Raw genomic sequence first — 27,706 nt, forward strand, 5'->3', positions numbered from 1 at the left:
TATCGGGAGGCACCGGGAGCTTGAACGGGGCTCTGCTGTTCTTCCGGGTGGTGGTGCTGGTGTATCAGCAGGGGCTACGCCCTGAGTGTCCCAGACAGAGCCACCTCCGATCGCGGGGCTGCCCAGCTGGGCATTCTGGCTGGACGGGCACGAAATGCCACCTCCGCAGGGACCGACCGACCATGTGGAAGAGACTAAACAGCCAGAAAGGTCACCGTGTAAACACTCTTGAAGTCAGCTAAGCGCCAGAGGCAGAACTAGGTTTTATTTTTGGTTTTGGGGGCTTTTTTTGCTTCTTTGGGGGGGGGGGGTTAGGTCTGCATGCACCATATGGACGTTCCCAGGCTTGGGGTTGAAGCAGAGCTGCAGGTCTACACCACAGTCACAGCAACTCTGGATCTGAGCCACGTCTGCGACGTAAACCACAGCTCAGGGCAACGCTGGATCCTTATAACCCACTGAGCGGGGTCAGGGATGGAACCTGCATCTTCACGCGTACTAGTCAGGTTCTGAACTCGCTGAGCCAACATGGGAACTCAGAATGAGGCTTGAGTGGAGAGTTTTCCAGGGGAGGAAAATGGTCTCTGTGAACGCGGACCTGCATCATTCGTGGGGAGTGAGAAGTGGCTGGCAGGGCTGAGCTCCAGGGTGGCAAGGCAGCAGGTGACTCTGACTCTGCCTCAGCTCTGGTGGTTACTGCTTTGCTGGGTTGTCGAGCACAGAGAGTATGTTGGCACCAGTAATTCCACCAACCGCAGGGCTGTCTGATCCTCCTGCACAGCACGTGGGTCCAACCGGCTGCAGGATCTCGGGGCAAGGCTTGGACCTCCCCCAGCCTCCGGTTCCTGGCTGTAAAACGGGGAATGGGTAACAATTCTTTCTCCCCTGCCTGTGCAGCAGTTCCCCGAGGCAAAGCTTACACCAGTGCTTCGTCAGCTTTAGCACGCTGTCCCCTCGTGTGTTATGCCATCTGAGGGTTTACTACCCGAGTCAACACTTCCAAGGGGTTTCCAATGCCTTTCACCTTGAGACACAGCTCTATTCCGGGTTCCCATGTATGTGCTTTTCCTGACTATGGGCCAGGTCATAGGCAACTTTGAAAATGAATCATGCAGAGTTCCCGTTGTGGCTCAGGGGTTAAGAACCTGGCTAGTATCCGTGAGGATGCGGGTTCGACCCCTGGCCTCACTCAGTGGGCTAAAGATCCGGCATTGCCCTGAGCTGTGGTGCAGGTTGCAGATGCTGCTCAGATCTGGCATGGCTGTGACACTGGTGTAGGCTGGCAGCTGTAGCTCCAATGCAACCCCTAGCCCGGGAAGCTCCATATGCCACAGGTACAGCTCTGGGGGAAAGAAAAACATGCAGTCTGTCACAGTCGGTCACGACGCTTTGCAGGAGGGGAACTGAGAAGCGGGTTTTCGGACTTTCCCCTTCTCGTGGCAGAGGCTTTGTTCACCAAGGTGTGTGTTTGCTGTGCTGTGTGTTTACTGACAGTGAAAGAAGAAAAGGGAGGCAAGGATTATGAAAAGAAAGTCAAGCCCAAAGCCCCTGCAAACACCTGTTTCCCTGAGATAAGAACTCCGCTTTTGCTCTGGAAGCCCCATCACAGTCATCATTATCCTTTCTCATTTGAATGAAAACCGCGCGCGAGGCGGCTCATCCTCATTGAAATTCCTGAAATCTTCATTCTTTCTTGGTATTTGGTTGGAAAAAATAAAAAACCCACAGCTACTCATTCTTCTCCCCAAAGTATAGCCCAGGATTAAGAGTCTGGATCCATCGCCTGTATGCATAACGCGAGCCTGTGATGACTTGGGGTGGAGGAGCTTCCACCTGGCTTGATGTCATCCTTCTATTTCACTTGAGCTGGAAGCAGACCTTGGCTCTGCTGCCAGAAAGCTCTGCCTGGATGCCTCAAATCCACTCCCACCTCTGAGACATCGCAGGTCTGGTTCTAGATCCCAGCAAGAAAGCAAATACCGCAATATCCCATGAAGTTTTAGTTCCCCATGTGCATCTAAAGGTGATGTTTACACCAGACTGTCGTTTCTTAAATGGGCAGAAGCATATCGTATCCTAAAAACAAGGCATGCCCCTTAATTTAAGGACACTTTGGAATCTAATGTATGGCACAAGTGGACCTATGAAAAGAAACTCACGGTCATGGAGAATAGACTTGTGGTTGCCGAGGGGGAGGGAGGGGGCTGGACTGGGGGTTTGGGGTTAGTAGATGCCAACTATTGTTTGGAATGGATCAGCAATGAGGTCCTGCTGTGCAGCACAGGGAACTCTATCCAGTCACGTGTGATGGAACAGGATGGAGGATAATGTGAGATAAAGTATATATGTGTATAGCTGGGTCGCTTTGCTGTGCAGTAGAAATTGACAGGACACTAAATTGACTCTATTAAAAATTTACTTAATAAAAATATTGCTAAATGCTCACCCTCCTCACCTCCTGTGAGTTGCAGTCGTGCCTTGAAAGTTCAGGGACCACACGTTTGCATAACAAATAGAGTTGTAATGCAAAGCTCTGAAATAGCCTGAAAATCACCAAAATGTAGCAGCTGCTGTAGGGAAAATGCTGATCATAGACTTGGTGGGTTCAGGGTGGCCACAGACCTTCAATCTGTTTTTTAAAAAACGCAATTAATGTGACAGGCTCCAAAATGAGGTAGGTCTGTTGCTCGGTGCCCCCAACCTCCTTTTTTAAAAACCTTTGTTTTGCTTTTAAGTTGCTGCACAGGTGCCCCTTCTTTTTAAAAGCTCCCTCCTATCCCAGGTCTGTCGCAAAGTTTGAGACCTCGTTTTGTTGTTGTTGTTTAATTTAAAAAACCTTCTCAGCTACCTCCATACTGTTTTCCATAGTGGTTGTACCTGCTGACATTCCCACCAACAGTGCGGGAGGGTTCCCTTTTCTCTAACTGGGTCAGCATGCTGTACAGTAGAAAATTGACAGAACCCTGTAAACCAGCTATAATGGGAAAAAAATGAAAATCATTATATAAAATTTTTTAAATTTTTAAATATTTTATTGGAGTAGAATTGGCTTCCGAGGTTGTGCTAGTTTCAGGTGTTGAGCCAAGTGACTGATAACCCTTCTTTCTCCGCTTCTTGTCCCACATAGGTCAGGACAGAGTATTGAGCAGATTTCCCTGTGCTGCTTGGTAGATGCTTTTTCCCTGTCTAGTTTACCCATATTAGTGTGTATACGTTAATCCTAAACTCTTATTCCCTCCCACCCATGTTTCCCTTTTGGCAACCATAAGTTTGATGTTGAAACTGTGAGTCTGCTTCTGTTTGGTGAATCCGTTCTTTGGTATCATTTTATTAGATTCCATATATAAGTGATACCATATGAGATTGCTCTTTCTCTGACTTAGTATGAGAATCTCTAGGTCCACCCATGTTACTGCCAATGGCCTTACTTCATCGTTTTTATGGCTGAGGAACATTCCACTGTGTATATGGACCACATCTTCTTTACCCATTCCTCTCTCAATGGACATTTGTTTCCATGTCTTGGCTCTTGGGAATCGTGCTGCAATGAACACTGAGGTGCTTGGATCTTTTGGAATTACGGTGTTTTCTGGATACATGCCCAGGAGTGGGATTGCTGGGTCTTACGGTAGATCTATTTTTGATTTTCTGAGGAACCTCTTTATTGTTCTCCGCAGTGGCTGCACCAATTGACAGTCCCACCCACAGTGTAGGAGGGTTCCCTTTTCTCCATACCCTCTCCAGCTCTTACTGTTTGTAGATTTTTTGTGATGGCCATTCTGACTGGCGTGAGGTGGTACCCCATTGTGGTTTTCATTTGTGTTTCTCCAATAATGAGCGATGCTGAGCATGTTTTCATGTGCATTTTGGCCATCTTTCATCGTTGGAGAGATGTCTGTTTAGATCCTCTGCCTGTTTTGGCGTTTTTTGTTTGTCTTTGGTGTTGAGTGGCATGAGATGTTTCTATGTTTTGGAGATTCATGTCTTATTGGTCTCTTTGTTGGCAAAGATTTTCTCCCAACCTATGGGTTGCCTTTTCATTTTTTAATGATTTCCTTGGCTGTGCAAACGCTTTTGATGAGGCAAGGAGCTGGGGCCGTATGGACAGTCTTGGAAGAGCTATTGATCCCATCATGGAAATACACCTGCAACTAGGCTGTCCCACCACCAGGAGGCCATGTGTCTGGAGGCCCTTCGGGGCTGACCTGTGGAGAAGGACAGGTGTAGGGTAAAACTGACCCTGATCTTCCCAATGGAACCTGATAAAAGTCCTCAGGCATTATTATTAAATGGGATACAGAGGGTTTGATGCTAAAACAGTGTCTAGAACAGTACCCAGAAATGCACTGGTTATGGTAACTGTGCCTTCCCACTCACCTGCTCTTGGAGACTTTGAGCCTGAGGGTTGGGGTTTTATTTGTATTTACATTTAGTTTTAAATTACAGTAAAACACACACAGCATAGCATTTCCCACGAGTGATCATCGAAATCGTTCTCAGTGCTGTACCACCATCCCCACCACTGACGTCCCAAACATTTTCATCCCCTAGGATGGAAACCTCTGCCCCTTCAACCATCATTTCCAAATCCCTCTGCCACCAGCCCCTGGCCACACTAACCCACGTTCTGTCTGGGGACTTGCCTGTTCTGGACATTTCCTGTAAATGAACAACACCCTGAGTGTCCTTCTGGGTCTGGCATCTCTCACTGAGCATCATGTGTTCAAGGCCTGTCCATGTTGTAGCCTGTCAGAGCTTCGCTCCTTTTCATGGCTGCATCATATTCCACTGTGTGGACGGACCCCATCTGTTTATCCATCCATCCCACTGGAGGGACATTTGGGCAGCTTCCACCTTTGGGTGATTGTGAATACTGCTGCTGGGAACGGTGGCACACATTCTTGTTGGAACTCCAATTTCAAGTTCTTTGGGGTATACATCCCAGAGTGGCATTGCCAGGTTGAAAATGAAGTTGAGCTGCCTAACTTCCACACTGCCTCCCCCTTTACATTCACCCCAACAGCTGTACAAGCGTTTCAATCTCTCCAAATCTCCGTCAACTTACTGGTTTCCATTTTCCATTACAGCCATCCTAGTGGGCTGAGGGCCCGTGACCTGACATGGCAAGACCATCCCAGACCAGGTTTCTGAGTTTCTAACCCATCTTCAGCAATGTGGGGGGAGGCGTCTTCCTCACTGGTCAGTCTGGGCACAGCTGTGCAGTCCCTGGCGTTGGCCCTGTACACCCCTCTTCTTCCTGCATATGGGGGACCCTCCTCTGCTCTTGAGTTCTTGATGACTTTCTCCCTGGCCTGCCCTCTGGGAACCCACTTGGGGGTCCCCATGAGACCTCCCCCCCGCCACAGCGATGGTTTATCACATGCTTTGATTTCCAGTTGCTGTGTGGAAGGAACTGCCCTGATCACACCTGCTTTCATTAAGATTCAAACCCTTAGGATAGCGGAAGGGTTGCCCTCTTCCAGGAGCAAGTGAGAGGATGTGTGTTTAAGAAGCTGATTCTGAAGTTCCCGTCATGGCGCAGTGGTTAATGAATCCGACTAGGAACCATGAGGTTGCAGGTTAGGTCCCTGCCCTTGCTCAGTGGGTTAACGATCCGGCGTTGCCGTGAGCTGTGGTGTAGGTTGCAGACATGGCTCGGATCCCGTGTTGCTGTGGCTCTGGCGTAGGCTGGGTGGCTACAGCTCCAATTCGACCCCTAGCCTGGGAACCTCCAAATGCCGCGGGAGCGGCCCAAAGAAATAACAAAAAGACCAAAAAAAAAAAAAAAGCTGATTCCACAGGATGGCAGAGCCTTCCTGAAGCATTCACTCCATTATGATGGACTCATGGGGGGAACCTGTCTGGGTCCAGAGACTCCTGACATCTCAGCAGAGAGGTATCTCCCGCATTCACCTACACAAGCGAGCAGGTCTGCCGTCAAGGCTGGAATCCCCTGCAGGGGACTGGGTGGACAGATGCTTGGGTTCTGTTGGCTTGAGCAGAGCTGGGACTCTCGGTGCCCCACAAAGAGGACAAGCCTTTTCTGGGGGAAGGAAGGGCCTCTGGTTCATCATGGCAGAGCATGGGAGGGGGCAGTGAGCCCCAAATGCACCTGCAGGCCACACAATGTACCCAGCCAGGCAGGGAAGTGGGACCTTTTGTGCACTGGGGGCTGCTGGGTTTGGGACGTCCCCGCATTTGGCATTGACAGAACTATTTGGTAGCTAAGTTCACGTTAATTCCAAATCTGCACAGAGGCCCTGGGGCAGTAAAGCCAATGGAATGGCGACCTCGATGGGACCCCCAGGTAGCAGTGTGCTTCAGTGTTGACTTGGGCAGCCCCGGCTGCTACCTTGAACTGAGGGGCACACGTGCAGAGCCCACAGCCCCACCCGAGGCTCTTCGGGGTGGTCTGCATTTGCAGGACCCAGTCGAGGCCGGGGCCCACTCTTCCAGAGTCCACACTGCCCAGCTGGATGCTGCTGGTGTGATGTGGCCTCTGGAGTTTGTATTTCTGAAACAGTCGCATGGGGTTTCTGGTTTTAGGAGCAAAATATTTTTCTTCCCACTCATGTTCTAAAATTAATAGCATTTATGGAGGGGTTGGGGGGGTGTGTGTAGAGAGAAAGTAGATACACAGATACATGTAACTTAGGTAGTCTGAGGGTAGATGATGGTAGATACACAGATTTTATCGATACAGGCAGATCAGATAGATACAAGGTGAGTAGAAGATACAGGTATACATATTACACAGGTATGCTGGTAGATAATGGATAAATGATACAGAACAGATGGATGGGTGTCAGAAGATGGGTACAAAACGGTAGGTGGTTGATCACAGATACATGGGTAGATACAGGTGAGTAGAAGATATAGACAGATGGTTAAATAGATGATTGATGGATATGTACTGTAAGAAGTTGGCTCGAGCATGGCCTCGAGATTCCAAGGTGGGTCAAGAAACTGAAGAGTCAGGAAGAGCCAATGTTTCCATACTGATCCACAGGCAGAATAGGACCAAGTGCCCAGCCAGGCAGCAGGAATGCTCTTCTCACTTGAGGAAGGCCTGCCTCTCTATGCTGTCCTGGCCTTCAACTGATTAGACGAGGCCCACCCACACTGGGGGAGCCATCTGCTTTACTCAGCCCACCGAGTCAGAGGCTCATGTCATCCACAGTCATGTTTGACCACCTGTCTGGGAATCCTGGTGCTGTCTAGGAGACACATACGGTTGTTCCATCCAAATCTCTCAGGGTGATTCCTCCTGGTACTGTTGGTAGCTTCCTGAGAGGTGTCTCTTCTACAGCCAAGGCTGAGAAGCTCTGCAGAGGTCCACACCTATGAGGGAGGCTCCCTGAGGATGACGTTGAGGGGGACCCTCGCCTGCCTCCATTCCCCTGAACCTTCGCCATCAACACAGCCAAGAGATGCGCTTACAGAAGGACCTTTGGAGACACAGCCCTTTCATCCCTATCCCTTGATCATTGATGGGTTTCAAAATCAGCTCATTTCCAAAGAAACCATGAGAGAGACCATCGGGTCTTCTCTGGGGATTGCACAAAAGTGCCCAGGTTGGGGTGGCCACTAGTGAAACTGGATATAACAACATAAGCGGCTCTGCATCTCAGCTGGTAGTGCGGAGAGAACAGAGAGGGCTCTTTGCCAGAGTTGGCCGTTAGGGTGATGGAAACACATCCCTGGGTTGTCAGGTGGAAGGAACTCTGGTCGATAGTGACCAAGTCTCTTAAAGATGCTATTTTAAAGCACAAGTGCCCCTCTCAGATTCTGAAAGCCTTTGTGGAAAGGTGCAGAGCCGAGAGGGAGATGCACCCAGATAAACCTCCTGTTCTCTCATCATAAGAGGAGATCACGCTGCTTAGGGTGGAGATTCGCAGGCACTGAGAAGCAAATGGCACGCAGCCTCAAAACTGGAAAGTTTCCACCTTGGGGAGGAGCCTGAATTTTCAATTCTGATGGCATATTGGTGCATGTAGAGTCTGGGGGGGTTGCAAGTATATCCATTTCGAGGTCTTACCACCTTGAGAATTGATTGCTGGTGATGTCCACAAAACCAAAGGTGCACACACGATATATTTCAGATTCTGGAGAACGATGGCCCAGACCCATCTGGGGGAAGAAAGTACTTAACTCTAGCACCCCACCTGAGAGGTATTCCTCACCGAAAGAGGGAGAGGGTCCCCAGAGTTCCCGTTGTGGCTCAGTGGGTTAAGGGCCCAACTAGTATCCATGAGGTTGCAGGTTGGATCCTTGGCCTCGCTCGGTTAAGGATCCATGATTGCTGTGAGCTGTGGTGTAAGTCATAGATGTGGTTTGGATCCCGTGTGGCTGTGGTGTAGACTGGCAGCTGCAGCTCTGATTCGACCCCTAGCCTGGGAATGTCCACATGGCACAGGTGCTGCCCCAAAAAGAAAAAGTGGAGAAGGGTCCCCGTGGGCACCAGTGGTCGCTCAGCAGTGTCTCCTTCCTTCCAGAAGACTGATGACCAGCGTCCATGGGGAGAGTGTGTTTCTTCTTGGTGTCCGATCTTCTGCTCATAAGTCTTCCAGACAGACTGAAAGCTACCGTGGAAACTTGCCATGGAGAAGTTAAGAGACACAGATAGAGGGAAGCTTTGAAAACCTTCCGTAGCTGCACAAGAAACATCGTATTAAGATCTCATCATGATACTGGTTTCCAGTCAGACACCGGCCAGCGCTGGTTCCTCGCATGGCTGGTTCTGTGCCCCTGAAATGCATCCATCCTTCCCCACACACCCCGAGTCCCTCAGTGGCTGGAAGCACGTGGGGGTGGGTGTTCCTTAGACAAACACCTGCCCGAGTAAACCAAGTCCAATCAGGAAACTAAATGCTGGGATAGAGTCTGCCTGGAAGATCAGCTCAGTTTCGGATGTGTGTCACCTGGACCTGACATTTGGAAATGAAAGGGTCCCCACCATGGGTCTGGTAACTGTCTGTCCTCATACAGTTTTTTTTAAGGCCACACCTGCTGCACATGGAAGTTCCCAGGCTAGGGGTCGAATCAGAGCTGCAGCTACAGGTGTACACCACAGCCACAGGGCATCCAATGGGCATCTGTGACCCACACCACAACTCAGGGCAACGCCCCATCCTTTACCCACTGAGTGAGGCCAGGGATGGAGCTGCGTCCTCATGGATCCTAGTCAGATTCGCTTCCGCTGAGCCACGGCAGGAACTCCCAGAGTAGTTGTTACAGTGGGATTGACCACACTGCTAACACTGTACATGACGTCCCCGTCCGGTTATAAAATAGATAAGCCAGTCAGAACTTGGATAAACCTGGTGTTGACAGGGCAGAGGCTCAGCATCCCATCCTACACCAGCAGTGTTGGCGCATCCGTCACTGTCACAGATAACAGCTCTTTAAACGTGGCTGCATGGCCTGGTCATGTGCAAACACACGAGTTACTCAAGATCTTTGGAGCTCCCTGGTGGCTCGGGGGGTTAAGGGTCTGGTGGTGTCGCTCTGTGTCATGGGTTTGATCCCTGGCCCAGGAACTTCTACGTGCTGTGGGTGTGGCAACAAAGAGATCTCGGGGGCAGAGGATGCGGGCATTAAAGACACGGGGTAAGAGGGGCGATAACACCTAGACATTTTGTAACACGCACGTACCCCCGGGGGCTCTGCCTCCGAAGTGGGCTCCTCCACCCTGGGGACCTGGCCTGGGTCCCCTGAGACCATCAGCTCCCTTTCCGAGCCTCTGGTCCCCAGCCTCGAGGTCAGCCTCGCTGTGCCCTTCCGAGGGGAGACACAAGGGGGTAACACACGTGCAGAGTGAGGCGTCGGGCTGTGTGCCCAAGTGGGTTTCTGCCAGGAGCCCACATGCACACCAGCAACACTGACCCCAGATGCGGTAGGTTTAATGTTTTCTTGGACGTGAAAACAAAGAACCATTCCAGGTAACCCTCTTCCAAGCTCCCAACCTGCTGAGCACAACGGGAACTCCGGGAAAATGACTTTCCCTCCCCTGCCATCTTCATGCATCTTCTCACGAGCTCCTTTGCCACCTCTGTGCCTCTTCCTGAGGGGGGTGGCCCTTGAAATCTGGTACCCATTTAACCTTGCTGTGTTCTTATCATTGAATGGGGGAGAGTCTGTCTATATCCTAGTCTGTCTATATTCTAGTCTGTTATTTATAGACTTTTGAGTCTCTTATCCTATATAAAGAGACACCAGGATAAATAGATTATAAGATGGTTGTGTGTGTGTGACGTGTGGGCACACATTTATCCACCTTTGTCTAGATTGTGGAGTGTGTTTCTAGCTGCGGTTGTCGGCTTGGACGTTGTCTGAGAGACCGGCTGGCCTTCCTGGCCCCTCCTGCTGCTGCCCGAGAAGCAGTGTTTCAGGAGGGGTCATAGCTGTGGGGTTGGGTAGATGCTCTTTTTAACGTTGAAGAGGTTTTCTCTTGTTCTATTTTAAGAAGAGTTTTTTTAAAAAACCTAAAAGAATGTAGACATTTGCCAAATGTCTTTCCCGCATCTACTGGGATCTCAGACTTCTCACATTTTGTTTTCTCGTCACGGGGTATGACCTTGATTTATTTCATTTTTATTTCTATTATATTTTGTTCTTTTTAGGGCTGTACCTGTGGTATATGGAAGTTCCCAGGCTAGGGGTCAAATGGGAGCTGCAGCTGCCGGTCTACACCACAGCCACGCTGGATCCGAGCCACATCTCTGACTTAGGCCACAGGTTGCAGCTGGATCCTCAACCCACGGAGTGAGGCCAGGGATGGAACCCATCCTCCCAGAGACTATGTTGGGTTCTTAACCCACTGAGCCACAGTGGGAACTCGCCTTGATTTTTTTTCACATATTAAACCAAATGGCCCATTTTTGCGAGAGAAGTCCTCCTCTTGTCATGGGAATTACTCTCTTCATCCTGATGGTTTGGATTTGTCACATCTGAGGATGCCGGCATTAGTCTGATTACAATTTTTTTAAAAAAGACTAAGATATTATTAGCAAATAAAGCTCTTGGCAAAAGGTTCTCGGCAGGAAATGTGCCAAAATCTTTAACAGAATGAATTGGTATTTCCTCCACTTCGCTTTTCCGGGAATGTTTGTACAGAATAGAGATTTCTTTTCTCCACCTTTGACTATTTAGTAGAATTTGCCTCTGAAGCCATCTGGGTTTGGAGGGGGGTTTAACCTGAAATATTTAACTATAAACTTAAATCCTTTGCAAAGTCATGGCATTTGTTCATTTCTTCTTGAGTAAACTTCAGCAGTTTGTCTTTGGGGGAAGTGGATGTGAACTTGTTAATAATGTTTTCTTGATTGGTCTTTTAATGCAGTCGGTGGGTCTGAGTGATTTCTGTGCCGCCTCCTTCAGATCTGGGCTGTGATGCTCTTATTTCCTGGATTGACGTGGGTAGAGGTGGGTCTGCTTTATTGACCCGTCAGAGAACTGGTGTTTGATTCAATTGATTGACTCTATTGATCTTCTCTTTTTCAGTTTCGTTAATTTATTGTCTCTAGTATTTCCTCCTACCCATTTTGTATTTAGAATGCTTTTCTTTAATTTCTTAAAGTAAGAGGATACAATATTGATGGAAAACCCTTATTTTTCCTTCCTGCAAACACTGGACATGGCACATACTCCTTTAAACATTGCTAAAGGAGCATTTCACAAAGTTTCTCTTGTGTTTTGAATGCCTTCATTCCTGTGGTATATGGAGCTTCCTAGGCTAGTGGTGGAATCTGAGCTGCAGCCACCCACCTACACCACAGCCATCACAATGCCAGATCTTTAACCCACTGAGCGAGGCCAGGGATCGAACCTGCATCCTCATGGATACTAGTTGGGTTCATTAACCACTGAGCCACGACGGGAACTCCATATTTGCATTATCATACACCTCAAAATATTTTCCAGTCCCCCCTCCCCGACTCTCCTTGGGCCTATGGCTTATTATCTTTTCTTTTTTCCTTTCTTGGCCGCCCCATGGCATAAGGCGCTCCTGGGTTACGGATCAGATCCCAACCGCAATTGTGTCCTGAGCTGCAGCCGCAGCAACGCTGGATCCTGAACCCACTGTGCCAGGCCAGGGATCAAACCGGCATCCCAGTGCTTCCAAGATGCCTCCGATTCCATTGCACCACAGTGGGAACTCCCCTGGGGGTGATTGTGAAGTGTGCTGTTTCATTTACCAACAGTGAGGGTTTCACATAACCTTCTCTTCCTGACTCCCAGTCTAGTTCCCTTGCAATCAGAGAAACTATGTTGCAGGATTTCCGTTCTTTCAAGTTGGTTGGCTTTTGCTCTGTGGCTGAGATGGGTGGACTTTGGCGAATGTTGCTGGGCCTTTAAAGTGAATTAGGTGTGTCTGGAGCAATGTCTCCACCCTCTGGGCGTGGCTTCCAGCGAGGGGGCTGGTGCAGAACCGGAAATTACCAGGATCGCATTTCTCGCCTTAACCCTCAGCCCTGTCTCCAGGAGCACTGCTGCAGGACACTTGCATTGATGCTCAATTTGTCTTCAACTGAAGTGTATGTTGGAGTTCCCGGTGTGGCTCAGGGGGTTAAAACCCCAGCTAGAAGCCATGTTGGATGCAGGTTCAATCCTGGGCCCTGCTGAGTGGGTTAAGGATCGGGCGTTGCCATGAGCTGTGCTGTAGAGCGGCAGCTGCAGCTGATTCCCCTAGCCTGGGAACTTGCATATGGCACAGGTGTGGCTCTCTGTTTATGGTACCCTTATGGTTTTAGAGTTTGGGGAGTAGAAAATATGCCCACAGGTAAGGTTCAGGGTGGGTGCAAACTTGCATTCTTCCTCAGAGCTGGTGTCTAGGGGCCCCAGGACTGGTGCTGGGGGTCTTCCTCTCTGGCTCTCACTTGTTGGGGGTTTAGTTGTGCAGAAGAGCTCAAAGAGATTGCTGTGTGTATCCCTTGAGGGGGAACCAGGACCTGCCCCCAGGAGGCACAGTTGTCTCCTGACGGCCCCTCCCTGGTCTCTGCATCCCCTCCCTTCCCTGATCTCTGCATCCCCTCCCTTCCCTGATCTGCACCTGCCCTTTGGGGCTCAGGGAAGAGCCTGGAAACTTATTGCCTAAAAACAAGACATGGGGGACGCAGAGGCTTGTGTGCCCAGGGTCCAGCTGGGTTCCACCACTTCCAACAGCCTCCCATCTCGAACTAGCCCAGGACACGGGTGGCTGGCAGGTGCCACCAGCACTGGGTGGGGGGGAGGGAGCCCCTCTCCACTGCATGGCCACAAAAGCCCCCTTTCTGAGAAATGCGGTGGGTTCCTGGACCTGGTCCCTGGTGGTCAGGCTCATTTCCATTTTTTCAATTACTGGGAAAGCCCATCAGGTGAACCCGGAGGGGTTGAAAGAATGAAGAAACCTAGAGGCAGAGCCGGACCTGGCAGGCATCCTAATGTGGGGATGAACCGTGCACGGAGCACAGTTCTCATCGAGCTTTGGGGGGCGAAAGAGAGAAGTGCCCTGTCACTTCTCTGTCATGTGCCTGGCGCAGATTCTCTATTTGCATATGAAATGGCATCTCAGGGAAATTAAATTCAGGAGAGTTCGCCCTGACTTTGGATTATTAAACAGCCCTGGGGAGAGGGGTCTGTGTGGGTGAAAACAGGTCAAAGGTGTGAGATGGAAAGAAATGGAAGCAGCGTCTCCTAGAAAAACGTCCACATCTGGGTTCACGGCAGAATTATTCACAGTGGCCAAGAGGGAGGGAGGGGTGGGTGGGTGGATGGGGTGGGTGTGATGCCAGAAAGATGTTACCGGAATCCGGGTTCGTTCGCAGCTGAAGAATGAATTGTACAAACACACAAGGAGCAAGCAAGTGAAGTCTTCATTACAGGATAGCACACAGCTCCCAGGACAGGCTGGGAGGGAAAGAAGAGCCCCCTTCTCTTGTCCTATAGGGGTTTTTATCCGTTGAAGATGGAGGTTCCCCACATGGGGTCCAGAAACATGTGGCTTTCTCCCATTGGCCTTGCCCGGTTACCTGTATCAGTCCCTGTCCACCAGGGGTCTTAGGGGTGGAAATGTCCTCTAAGTGTCAGGGTTCTTTGCCCTTCTTTTCCCATAGACTGGGTCACAGGGGCTTAGGGATGAATGTCCATCTGGGCGTAGGTCCAGTCCCTACAGTAAACGAGACCTGTGGGGAAGTTACTCCCTGGAGCCCTTAAGCCACACGTGTTCACCAATGGCCATATCAAAGGATGCATCCAAGCCCCTGCTCCCACACTGACTCCCTGAGTGAGGATTCTGCCTCAGATGGACGTGTGGGTTGGTGGATGGATCCACAGAACAGGGTCCATGCACATGGCAGAGACGACCAAGCCACACAAAGGAAGGAGGTCCTGACACAGGCTACACCATGCCTGGACCTTGAGGACACGGTGCTCAGTGAAATACGAAAGTCACCAACAGCATGTCCTGTGGGATTCCACTTAGAGGAGGTCCCTGGGGTCATCAGACCCATGGACACAGAGTCAGAAGGGGTTGGGGGGGGGGGTCCAGGGTCTGGGGACGCGGAACCAGTGTTCAAAGAGAGCAGAGTCTCAGTCTGAGAAGAGGAGTGAGCTCCAGGGATGGGCGGTGGGGGTGCTCGCACAAGAGGCCAGTGTTCCCGGGGTGGGAAGGCAGGTGACCGGCCACTGGGCACAACGCTTCTGCGCACAGGCAGGAGTCAGCAGAGACGGTGCCTGGTCCCCGTCACCAGGAGGGTTACATGGTGGGGGCACCTGATCGGGGGGAGCAGATGGGAGAACGTGCAGCTTGACACGGAGCCTCCCAATGTGGCCCGTCCACACGGAGCCCTCGGCGTGTGTCCCCTGTCCCATTCTGTGGCCACAATCTCAGCCTGTGAGTCACGGAGGCAGTGGTGTGACCTGCGGGAGGGGCCGTGGCAGGGATGGCGTGCAATCAGACACGTGGCCACCGAGGACGCTGGGCGGGTGGACGTGGTGTGACCTCGGGGTGTCTCAGCCTGCAAGCTCCTGACAGGAAGCAGAACGCACCGCTCTGGGGACGAGGGCCCAGCGGGTGCCAGCTCCATGCCCAGAGCAGAGCGGGGACCTCTGAGGGGACATGGGGTGACGGCCTGGCTGATGGCGTTGGCTTGGCATGCAGAAGCAGGCGTGTTCGGCCTCTCCTCGCTGTGCTGCCTTTCTGGAGCGAGGGTCTTGCTGGGTGGTTAGCTGGCCAAGCACGTCCACGGCTAAATTACGTGGAGTCAAAACTTTGTTTCTGGGGGCTACGTGTTGCCATGGCGACAGAACCATCCATCTTCTCAGCGTATGGGAACCAGAGACGGGATGTATGGCCGTGTTTACAGGGATGTTGGGGAGGGAAGGAGGGGGCAGAGAGAAACAGGGAGAGAGAGAGAGAGAAATAGATGGAAATTAGAAGAGAAACGGAGAGAAAAAGACACAGGGCAGGGGGGGAGAGAGGGAAATAAACGGAGATGGGGGAGGGATTTCGGCATGGGGGGGGCGGAATAGAGCATGGGAAGTGTGCAGAGAAGATTTCGGTTTTAAAGGGCTTGGGTTTACCATGGTTTCCAAAGCTCCAGACAAAGCTCTGCAGGGCAGCGCCTGGATCACTGGGTTTCAAAGCAGGGGGTAGGAGTTGCTGTTGTGGCTCAGAGGTAATGAACCCGACTAGCATCCATGAGGATGTGGGTTTGATCCCTGGCTGGGGACAGGGGGTTGATGTGAGCTGTGGTTGCAGGTTGCAGATGTGGCTGTGATCCAGTGTTGCTGTGGTGTAGACCTGCAGCTCTGATTCGACCCCTAGCCTGGGACCTTCCATAGGCTGCAGGTGTGGCCCTAAAAAGACAATAAATACGTAAAGAGATATGTAGACAAATATGTAAGTAAAAGCAAGTGGTAAAGGGGGGGGTCCCTTAAAAGCCTCGAATACCCGCCTCCCAAGAGCTGTGTCCAGAGCCAGATGTGTTTCAGTGGAGACACGAAATCCATCCAATGCGAACAAAAATTCACAGGCAGGTCGAGGAAGAGGGAGGCAGGAGAGAAACAGAAGTCAGAGCAGAGGAAGTGAGGGGAGGGCCGTTCAGGACCCACAGGTCCAGGGAAGGAAAAGAGGGAAGCGTTTTCAGAGGCAGGTGGGAGCCAGAACCGTCGGGGGTTGGTGGCGAGATGACACCAGAGAAGAAGTGAAAGAGGGTCGCCGGCTCCGTAAGGAGAGGGAGGTTTCAGGATGAGTATTTTAGTGCGTGTCCATTTTTCTTTCCTCCTCCCCCCTCCCCCTCCACGGCTGAGCCAGAGGCCAGCAGCATGGGTGCTGAGTAGGGAAGTGATGGCTTGAATCTCAGTTATTCTCCAAAATGCCCTGAACAAGAGGAGGGAAGGGAGGGGTCAGGGTCGGAAAGGAACAGCCCAGGCGGTGTCCACCAATCTTCAGCCCTTGTGCATTCCAGGCGTGGGTCAAAGGCAGGACCTGGCTAAGGACACGGTGGGAACTGACTGCTTTCTTCTCTGTGAGGAAGCCCCCTTGATGGTTTCCACTTGGAGATGAAAAAAGTGGACAGAGAAGTGAAAATGTGAGCCCGGGGTCACACAGCAGGGGGTATCTGCACAACCTGAGTTCAGGTTCCTTTTTTTTTCCTTTTTTTTTTTTTTTTTTTTTTTTTTGCAGTAATGCACATTGAACCAAGGTAGCATTGATTTTATTTTTTATCAGAGCATAGTTTATTTACAACTCAATTATGCCAATCTCTGCTCTACAGCAAAGTGACCCAGTCGTTCATACATACATATTCCCTTTCTTTTTCTTTTGTCTTTGCTTTTTTAGGGCTGCAAACTTGGCATATGGAAGTTCCCAGGCTAGAGGTTGAATCAGACTTAAAACTGCCGGTCTACACCACAGCCACAGCAGCACAGGATCTGAGCCATGTCTGCGACCTCCACCACAGCTCACGGCAATGCCGGATCCTTTACCCACTGAATGAGGCCAGGGGTCAAACCCACATCCTCATGGATACTAGCTGGGCTTGTTAACCTCTGAGTGGTGATGGGAACTGCAGCATTCCCTTTCTTATATAATGTCCCTTCATGGTCTCTTACAAGTGACTGGAGACAGTTCCCTGCGTTATATAGTATATTTTCTTTCATTATTTGATCTTCCTGCATGGAGCCACAGTCACAATATCCATCTACTTAGGCGGCCAGTATCAGTCAGGACAGGAGAGACTTGCTACAGTAACAAGTAGCACCAGTGTCTGGGTGGGTGAAAGCAAGGGAGCTTTACTTACTGTTCATGCTGCATGTCCACTGATGGGGTGTCAGCCGTGGGCTCTGTTCCACCGTGCAAGACCCACGCTGGGGAAGCAGCTATGAGTCAGAAGAGGGAAGGGGACACAGAGTGCCCGCGAGGGTGTCGCTTTAGCATTCAAATGCTTTAGAGGGACAGAGAGGGAATTTGGGATGAGCAGGTGCCAAACTATCTATAGGATGGGTGAGCCCCAAGGCCCTACTGTACAGCACAGGGAACTCTATCCAATCTCCTGGGACAACAGGAAGGAGAAGAATATATTTTAAAAAGTGTACAAATGGATGACCGGGTCCCTTTGTTGTACAGCAGACACTGGCACAACGTGGTAAATCAAGTATACTTTATAATCTAGCCCTTGGTGAGGAAAAAAATAATAATCTAGCTCAAACAGGAAGCATGTCCTGTCTCCTCACAGCTTGTTGTGCAAAACTTGTGCTATGACCCCATCCGACTAGGCAGAGAGGGGCTGGACCCTCATCCCTTGTGTCCTAATGAAAGGAAAGCAGCTGTGCCTTCTCCCGGCATCAGGATCAAAGTTAGACATGTGACTGCCCTCCAGAAACTCTTTATAGCGGCGACAGTCACAGCTGGGGTGGTCCTTGTTCTCTAGAGCTGGATGTTACTGCTGGTACCTGTGAATCCTCTGAAATTCCAGGTTGCAAAGGCGTCATTTATTTGAGGGCTGTTGGAAGGTTGCATGGTGTGTTTGGAATGTTGACAGCAGGCTGCATTATAGGGGTGGTGGGAGGCTTTGCGTATAATTGACAGGCTTCTCCGTTGTGCTTGGTCGGCTTTGATTGTTCTCTATAAGGATATGGTACTGTACAATAAATGTGTAGAGAATTTTCTTAAAAAGGAAGGTTTCTAAATCACCTATAATGAAAAAAAATTTTTTAAAGGTTTCTGCTGAAAGGCGTTGCCGTTGAACTCTGTGATTAGGCTTTGGTGGTGCCAGAGAGACGTCTCTGGCAGGATTGAGGTAGCACATTTTAGCCTCACCCTGGGGGCAAGGAAACAAGTCTGTCATGCCCTGAGTGTCGCCTAATCCAACCTAAACACCATTTTCTCCTTAGCTTCCATATTCGCGACATTTAAATGACTTTCTGGAACCTCCACATTTAAGCTCTCAGACTGTGTATCCCCTGTCCTCCCAGATACTAAGTTAGAGGAACACACAGGCTCCCTGCCCCTGCCACCCTTCCTTCTGTCCCCCCGCCCCATCTTTTAATGTTGACCCTTTAAGGACTGCGTCAAGCCACCTAAAATATCTTTGAAGGCAGACTCTCTGCTGTGCTTATGCCAAACCCTTAAAATAACACCAGCCCCGCCCCATCCCCCACCCCTGCTGTGAGATGGCCAAGCCCTGGTCAGCACCTTCTTGAGTTACTGGGATAATCTGTGCTTATTAAACGCTCTGGGTAGAAAAAGAAACCTCTCAGAATAGCCTCGACCTGGGTGGGTGGTGGCTTCAGATCTGTGCTATTTGGGGACATTTTGCGGGGTGGGGGGGGGGCGCGGTCATTCCACCTGTTTTTATTCAGGCGCGTTTGCAAAAGATAGGCTCCTAGAGGCACCTGGAGTTGCGGGTGTGTTCACATGTGGGCACAGGGAGGAAACAAGTGGGTGGGGGGCTTCAAGGGAAGCAGACTGGGGGCCGATGGGGGGGGGTGTGTCTTGTATGTGGCCCTCATTCCTGCAAGGGCGTTTCTTTACCCCATGATCTTTGAGCATCGCACCTGCCTGGTGGCCCTGATGCTCCAGACTCCTCAGTCCTGGCTGTGGACCAAAGGCGCGTGCACCCCTCCCCCCAAATACAATGTCAAGCCCTAACTGCCAACCAGTGGGGTCAGCAGGTGGGGCCTGGGGGGCGGGGAGGTGATGAGGGTGCAGCCCCCAGGAGGCGATTGGTGTCCTTATAAGAGCCTGCGGGGAGCTCCCTCTCCCCTCCCCCCTGCGAGGTCCCAGCACCATCCAGGAACCAGGGTAATTCCAGGAACAGAAACTGCGCTTCCCCTCCCCGGATATCCAGCCTCCAGAGCTATTGAGGAGCAAGCCTGTGTTGTTCATCAGTCCCCTAGTCTATGGTGCCTGTGACAGCAGCTCACACAGACTGGGACAGGCCAGCATTTTTGCTGGAGGGAATCCAGCCTGCTCTGGGAACTGGCCTCCTTCAGCTCAGGTGCCCACCTGCAGGTCAGTCCCCGGCTGTGGGAGGTCACATGGATACAGCAGATGTGGCGGAACTTCCCAGGAGGGCGGTGGGCATTGTGGGCACTGGGGCTCAGCCGGGACACATGCCCTCTTGTTTCCTTCTAGAGGTGTTTGTTTCCCTCTGCAGTGATAGGCAGTTTGGATAGTTCCTTGAATGAGGACATTGGGGAGTTCCCGCCGTGGCGCAGTGGGTTAAGGATCTGCCTGGAATCCAGGTAGTTGTGGGCCGGCGCCAGCCACCTCCCCAGCCTGTGGGAAGGGGTGGACGTTGTCCTGTCCATGATAATGGCAGTTCCGGTGGCTGCCAGTCCTGGATGGACCCAAGGGCCTGTGTCCGTCCTGGGGCGTGAGACAAGGGAGGGGAATTCTGAGCACTCAGCTTGCAGATCCACTTGGGGGCCGTGGGCCGGGCTTGGGTTCTGCAGCCGCAGGTGATGATTCTCTGGTTACCTCTTGTTATGGACTCATCCCCCTGTGTGGATGCTGAAGCCCTGACCCCTGCACCTTCGAATGAAAGCATTTTTGGGATCTTTCAAGAGGAGATGGAAGTAACATGAGGTCACAAGGGTGGGGTCTGATCCCCCAGGACTGGGGTTCTTAGGAGAAGAGGAGACCAGGAGTTTCCTGGTGGAACTATGGGTTAAGGACCTGGCATCACTGCTGTGGTCTGTATTCAACCCTGGCCCTGGGACTTGTACATGCTGCAGGCACAACCAAAAAAAAAAAAAAAGGCATCAGGACACACTCAGTCAACTCTGGAAGGACACACCCTGCCCACCCCAGTATGTAAAATAGGATTTACTGTATAGCACACAATTATCATTTCTTTTTTGTATTTAAAAAAATTTTTTAGGGCTGCACCTGTGGCGTATGGAGGTTCCCAGGCAGAGAGTCGAATGGGAGCTGAAGCTGCCAGCCTCCATCACAGCCTCACCCACACCAGATCCGAGCTGCATCTGCGACCTACACGGCAGCCTGGGGCAACACCAGACCCTTACCTCACTGAGCGAGGCCAGGGTCCTCACGGACACACTAGGTGGGGTTCTTAACTCGCTGAGCCACAATGGGAGCTCCTCTTTTTATTTTATTGAAGTGGAGTCGAGTTACAATATTCTGTTTCTGTTGTATAGCAGAGTGGTTCAGTTATGCACATATACACACGTCCTTTTCCATGTTCTTTTCCATGGTGGTTTATCACAAGATGCTGAATATGGTTCCCTGTGCTGTAAGTATGACCGCATTGTTTATCCAGTCTGTCGTTAATTAGCATCTGCTAACCCCACACTCCCAATCGATTCCTCCGCCTGAACAACCATGAATCTGTTCTCCGTGTCTGTGGGTCTCTTCTTTCTATAGATAGTTGAATTCTTTCCTAGTTTGTATTTATTTATTTACTTATTTATTTGCTTTTTACAGCCGCACCCATGGCACATGCAAGGTCCCAGGCTAGGGGCAGAGTGAGAGATACAGCTGCCAGCCTACGCCGCAGCAACGCTGAATCCGAGACCTACACTGCAGCACATGGCAGCACTGGATCCTTAACCCACAGAGTGAGGCCGGGGATCAAACCCGCATCCTCATGGATACTAGTCAGGCTTCTTACTGCTGAGCCAGGAAGGGAACTCCATCTCAGGTTTTTATGGTCTCTGGAGGCTTTAAAAAGTATTGGCACTTCCAGGGCTCAGCCCCAGGTGCTCACATTTCTGTGACCTGAAGTGGGGGCGGGGGCGGGGTAGGGGTGACCTGCCCACAGGAAGTGCTGAGCTCCAGGTGGGCATGCCTCACCTGCTCCACCCTCTCCCTCAGGGCTCATGGCTGCTCCCCGGAGCCCCTCCCCTGGAGACCCCAGGAGTAAGAGGCTGCTGGAGCTCCAGCCACCCTGGCTTCAGCAGTGGGGCCCCCACCCACAGAGACTCCACACAGAGACAGGGCAGAACGGTGAACAAGAGGGTTTCTTTATTTTTTCGTTTCTTTTTTTGATCAAAGTAGAGTTGATTCTCAATGTTGTGATAGTTTCAGGTATATAGCAGTGATTCAGTTTTACTTAGATATTCTTTTTCAGACTTTTTCCCCATATAGTTCATTACAGAATTTTGCCTAGAGTCCCCTGGTCTGTGTAGTAGGACTCTGTTGTTTATTTTATGCGTGGTCCTGTTAGAGTCCCACGTCTCTGTGCTGGGCAGTAGCTCCTTGTGTATTTTATACAGAGCAGCGGGTATATGCTAATCCCAAACGCTCAGTTTATCCCTGCCCCTCCCACTTTGGTAACTGGAAGTTCAGTTTTTTGTATCAATGAGTCTGTTTCTGTTCCCCCCCCCCCATATTTTTTTAAAATACAGTATAGTCAATTTACAGTGCTGTGCCAATTTCTGCTGTACAGCAAAGGGACCCAGTCAGACATATATAAACATTCTTATTCTCATACTACCTTCCATCCTGGTCTATCCCGGGACACTGGCTAGAGTTCCCTGTGCTGCACAGCAGGACCTCATTGCTTGGCCATTCTCAGTGTCCTAGCTGGCATCTCCCAACCCCGGTGTTTCTGTCTTACAGATGTGTCTGAGTCCTGTCTTATATTCGACACAGAAGGGATATCTGTGGTATTTGTCTCGCTCCGCCTGCCTGACTTCACTGTGTATGAGCATCACTCCTTATGATCATAAGGTCTACCCCTGTCCTAGCCGGTGGCAGTGGTTCACTCTTTCTTAGGGGTGAGTGAGCAGGGAGATTTCTGAAGGTCACTCCAGCATCTGCTGTTCTGTAGTATGTATCTATCAGGATACTTTTGTCATGTAGCATATTGTATCTAGTATTGCCTATGGGATACACAGTAGAGCAAGATACTGAGATGTGCAGGTATTGCTATTACATAACATCTAAAACAGTTTTCTTATGCAACATGATAGATGCCGTATGTTACATGTAACGTCTGACATGTGTTTGTAATAGTGTGATCTGTAGGAAACAGGGTTTTTCCCACCTTGCCATATAGATACAATATAATCTATGCTAGTCATTATACTGTCTATAATAGCTGTAATATTCACATACTAACATGGAATATTACACATAAATGATATATATAGTAAATAGTACATAATAGAATATATAACAATGCAATTTAGTCACATAGGATTTTTCCACTTTCCATAGAGATAGACATATTCTGTTACCAATTCCATTATCTATGCTTGTTATAACACTACAACTTGGGGAGTTCCCTGGTGGGTCAGTGGGTTAAGGATCTGGCATTATCTCTGCTGTGGCTCAGGTCACTGATGCAGGTTTAGTCCCTGGGCTGGGGACTTCCATGTGCCGAGGGTATGGCCATAAAAGAAAAAAAATTATAACTTGATATGTAATACATGACCTGTATTGCATTATATAATATAGTGTGTAATGGAGCAGTTTGCTCACAAAGGATTTTCCTACTTGCCATATAGTCAGGCACATATTCTATGTATTTTATTATGTATAATAGTTACAATGTTATGTAACATTATATGCCATGTGTTATTTTATATGTAACGTATGAAGTAATATATATTTACATATATCATGGTGCAATTTGCAGGAAAAAAACATTTTTTTCTCACTTTGCATTATTAATATATATAGTCTATGCTGAATTACATTATCTGCAAGAGCTATAATGTATATAGTATACATAATCATTATGTGTATATGTATTATGTATAATATGTTTTATATTATCTAATAGATTATATACTGCAATCTGGTTGCATAGAATTTTGCTGCTTTCCAGAGAGTTATGTGTATATTATATATTTTATTGTCTATAATAGTTATAATAACTTGGTATATAATGTAGGATATATATTATATAATAGCATATGTAATGCAATTTGGTCACATAGGATTTTCCTACTTTCCATATAGTTATGCATATATTCTATTATATATTTTATTACCTATGGTAGTTATAACTTGGTATATAATATACGGTATATATTATATGATAGACTATGTAATAGTACAATTTTGTCAGAATTTTCCTAATTTCCATATAGTTATGCATATATATTTTATTGTCTATGATAGTTATATTATCAGTGGATATATGATGTATTTATTATAGAGTATATAATAGTGCAATTTCATCATGTAGAATTTTCCTAATTTCCACATAGTTATGCATATATTCTACTATATATTTTCCTAGGTATAATGGTCATATTATTACACCTGGAGCCAGGATGGAAAATGCCAAGTATTTAGTCGGAGTAGAGAAAACTGCTCAGGGTCTCCCCCCCTCCCCTCGAGAAGGTTGTCTGGACAGAGACACTGGGACGAGCCTGGGCCAAGGGTCCCCAGTAGAGAGGAGTCTGGGTGAGATTCCTGGGCTAGACATGCATAAGAGCATGACCAGCTTAGGGGGCCCAGTCTTTCACGGCACCCTCCCCCCCAAGACTGCACCAGCCACGCACCCAATCTGGTGTGGGCAGTGGGGACAGCTTTCCCAGGAAGCCTGCAGGGAAATCTTGGCAGTTGGCTGTGGTTAGCTCTGAAGGACCACTCGCAGAGATTTCAAGGATGGTGGGGAAGGAAATTCCCAGGAAAAGACGTCCACACAGCAATCCCTCCAGAAGAGGAGAGGGGGGGGTATAAGGGTCTAAAAAATTATGTAGCAGGGAGTGGTTTTCAGAAACCCTGCAAAATCGCACCCCTTCCTCTCCTGAGTCTGCCACCAGGTAGATCTTCAGCTTGTTTCTCACCCTCAGCATTTTCTCCTCAGATGCAACATCTACAGTGTCTTCCAAATGGAGGACACATGCTTTGTCGCAGTCAGGCTTCTAGCAGAAAATAGAAAGTGCATTCCCATGGGGTTATTAAGAGTCTGCACAGCCGATTGGGAAGCATTAGGGGAAGTCCTGAAGGAGGCAAAGGCTCCCAGAGTCTATCAAAGTAGAAGAGGAACCGTTATCACCGAGCCTGAGAAGTGAGAGGAAATAAAGTCCAGATGATACCAGGGTTCAGTTGGAGAGCTGTGGTGGAGGGGCTGCCCGGCAAAAGTCAGGACTGATGGAGGAAACAGCTCACTGCAGCAGCAACCACACAGGGAAGGTTGCCTCCCAGCTCCTGCCGGTGCCTCCCACCATCTAAACTCACCTGGATTCCAGAGGGTCACAGACTCTGGGAGGTGCAGGCTACGTCCATCAGTATCCCAGGGCACAGAGTTGGGAAGGGAAGGGCAGAGGTTGGATCTGAAGGGGGAAATGGGAAACACGTCCCTTCTCTCCAGGCTTCAGGTTGGAAGGTGTGGTTGATGGCCTGAGTTGCTCAGCATTTTTTTTCTTCCTTCCTCTCTTTCCCTGAGTCCTCTTTGATGGAAGGTCCACACCTCCTTCCTCCATGGACTTTGGAGTTTGCATCCATTTTGCTTTATTTCATGGGACATCAGCAGAAAATGCTGTAAATGCAAATGGTTCAGGTTACCCTGTGGCCACTTACATTCCAACCTTACAAAAATAGGCCTACGATAGCCACTAGTTCCAAAATAATGAGACCAGGTGGAACAGACATGACTAAGCTTATGCACTGGGTTCCACTTAGGGTGGTGATGGCAGTGGGGCAGCCTAAATCAGCCCCACTTTTGCTGACCTGCAGACTCATATGTCGGAAAATAACAATTTGTTACAGCAGGGCTTTGGGATTTAGGTTTGTTACACAGCATAGTTTAGGTCAGAGCTGACTGATAGAGAAAAGGAGCATCTTCTAAGGTGGGGAAATGTGCTCAGCAAAACCTCTCAAGAAAATCTGCAGCACATTGTCTAGATTCTCGTATCTTCCAAGAGGAGTGGAAGGAGGGAACTAGCTCTCTTACTGTTCTTTGCAAGTGAACATATGATCTGTATCCTCCTTTAAAATTCCAAATCTATTGTATTTTGCACCCTATTGGACAGTTAAAGTTTCACATTGTGTTGCCAATGATAGTTGGATGGGATAGTTTTGTGCGTGTGTGTGTGTGCGTATGTTGAAGACAGAGAAGGAGATTTGAAGCCCCAAATCCTCCTCTGCCCCTGCTCTCTCCAGAGGTCATTTATCCTTGACATCCATCGGCTTTCCCTTTATGTACACATCTACACAAATATAACCCAAAATCTATTTTACAAGGGATCCACAAATACGGCAATCCATTCTTTTCTATGATGACTGGATGTCACAAAAAATAATTCAAAATCTTTTTGTGCTTCCAGAAACGGTCCCTGGGAGTCCCACACTTTCCCAAAGCCCTATTTGATAAGTGGCATTTTGTATCAGGTGAAAGAAAATTAGACCAAAGTTGCCACAGCATCCATTTTCATGCGGGAAATTTGAGGCATTTATGGCTCCTTAACGGATTACAATTTTCTGACTCCAGAACGAAGTTGTGTTCCAAAACGATGTTTTTCTTGCTAAAGCCAAACTTCCACTAATTAAAACTGAACAAGTGGCTTGATTGGGAGGCTGACACCATCCAGGCTGTGCACACAGCTCTGTTTGTTTGTTTTTGACTTTCTGGATGTTTAGATGAAGAAAATTTATTCGGAAATAAACGCTGCTGGGTACGTCAGTAATCAAGCTCCGAAGAAAGACTGGTGTGAAAATCAGATTTAAACCTCACATGCCTTAAAAGAATCTAATTAGTTATGCATTTGGAACATGGGTTTTGTAAACGCAGCAATCTCTGCCTTGGCGATGCATCTGCTAGAGAAGCTTAATTTCAGCAGCATCGCTCTGGAGTGGATGAAGCCGTGTGTCTGAGCAGAGGGGACACTGCTGGTTACCTTTGTCATCACCCTGCGCCAGCTCCTCCTCAAAAAGCTCTGGTTTGTTCAGCCTTCCTCGGCTCCCCTCCCCCGAGCTCATCCCCCAGGACTGCCACCTCTCCTGTCCTCCAGGGCTGTCCCTTGATAGGGATTGTTTTAGGAAGGGACGAGAGACCCGCCCAGTTCTGTGCCATCCTACCCAGAAGAGTTCTCCTGGGGGCTTGGCTTCGGGGAAAGTGTTGTTCTTCCCAAGGGAGGACCAGGAACCGAGATTGGCATCTTTTTCCTCTCAACATGGTAGCGGCAGGAAGCCTTACCTCCTAGGTTCTGGCTTACCTGGCGGGACTTCCTGAAAGCAGTATGACAGAAGAGGGTCCATTTCGGGCAGGGGTCAGGGGGTGGTTGAGAGACCCATCGAGGTGAGTCAACGCATCTTCCTGAGCTGTCGAGAGGCTGGAAATAGGGAGGTGGAGATGAGAGGTGTCTGTGCAGACATGCCCAGTGGAGAGTCATTGGTGAATGAAGATGATATTATCTAGTGAAGAGACAGAGGAGGGAGGATGTGGGGCTGGAGAATGGAGGATGTGACAGTTCACTCTAAAGTAAGGAGTTTCTGCTAGGTCTCAATGGGTTAAGCATCCAACTAGTGTTGGATGAGGACGCAGAGCTGATCCCTGGCCTCGCTCAGTAGCTTAAGAATCCAGTGTTGCTGGAAGCTGTGGCATAGGTTGCAGATGGGGCTTGAATCTGGTGTTGCTGTGGCATAAGCCTGTGGCTGCAGCTCTGATTCAACCCTAATCCTGGGAACTTTGATATGCTGTGGGTGCAGCTGTAGCCCTCCCCCCAAAAATAGTTCCCTGATGACCCAGCAAGTTGAGGATCCAGCATTGTTGTTGCTGTGGCATGGGCTCAATTCCTGGTCCAGGAACTTCTGTGTGTCATGGGTACAGCCAAAAACTAAAACGTAGGAAGAGAAATAAAAGAAGAACCTGTGTTTTCAGTGAAAGATGAATGAGGCATTGCAGGAGAGATGGAAGATTAGGACAGGGAGCATCTCAGAGGAAGTGGGTCTTGTGGTCCCCCATTGTGCTGAGATGAATGTCTGAGGAGGGCAGAAAACCAGCCTGTGTTTCTCAGAGGCAGGGAGACTGGGCTTCATGGACAGAGAGCATGTGTCAGCTTGCTGTTCTGTGTAACAGGTGACCTCAAGTCTGCCAGCTTAAAGAAAAGCACCTGTTTATTGTGTCATAGTTTCTGCATATCAAACATCTAGAAGGGATGGAAACAACCTACATATGTATCCACAGGTGGAGTAATTAGGTGTAGTCCCTATTCACAATGGAATATTACTCAGACATGAAAAAGAATGAAATCATGCCATTTGCAGCAACATAGATGCAACTATAGATTCTCATACAAAGTG

At 49.3% G+C, this 27,706-nt stretch overlaps 1 long non-coding RNA gene across 3 annotated transcripts in view; it reads left to right on the plus strand.

Moving 5' to 3' along the window:
* The window catches only part of LOC110259143 (uncharacterized), a 234,353-nt gene that overhangs the window by 165,086 nt on the left and 41,561 nt on the right, over positions 1-27,706 (plus strand). Inside the window, exons 2-4 of one of the 3 annotated variants that reach the window (XR_014836185.1) lie at positions 8,496-8,966; positions 24,270-24,693; positions 25,896-26,343. The exons of 1 other annotated variant lie outside the window; for it this stretch is intronic. This is a non-coding gene — a long non-coding RNA (uncharacterized LOC110259143). The remainder of the gene's footprint in view (positions 1-8,495; positions 8,967-24,269; positions 24,694-25,895; positions 26,344-27,706) is intronic. One more of the 3 variants, XR_014836183.1, reaches the window with a different exon arrangement.

Source organism: Sus scrofa, chromosome Y (genome assembly GCF_054392235.1).
Source record: "Sus scrofa isolate SSC_HxYL_T2T_F1_AM1 chromosome Y, Sscrofa_HxYL_maternal_Yorkshire_Landrace_v2.0, whole genome shotgun sequence".
Classification (NCBI taxonomy): domain Eukaryota; kingdom Metazoa; phylum Chordata; class Mammalia; order Artiodactyla; family Suidae; genus Sus; species Sus scrofa.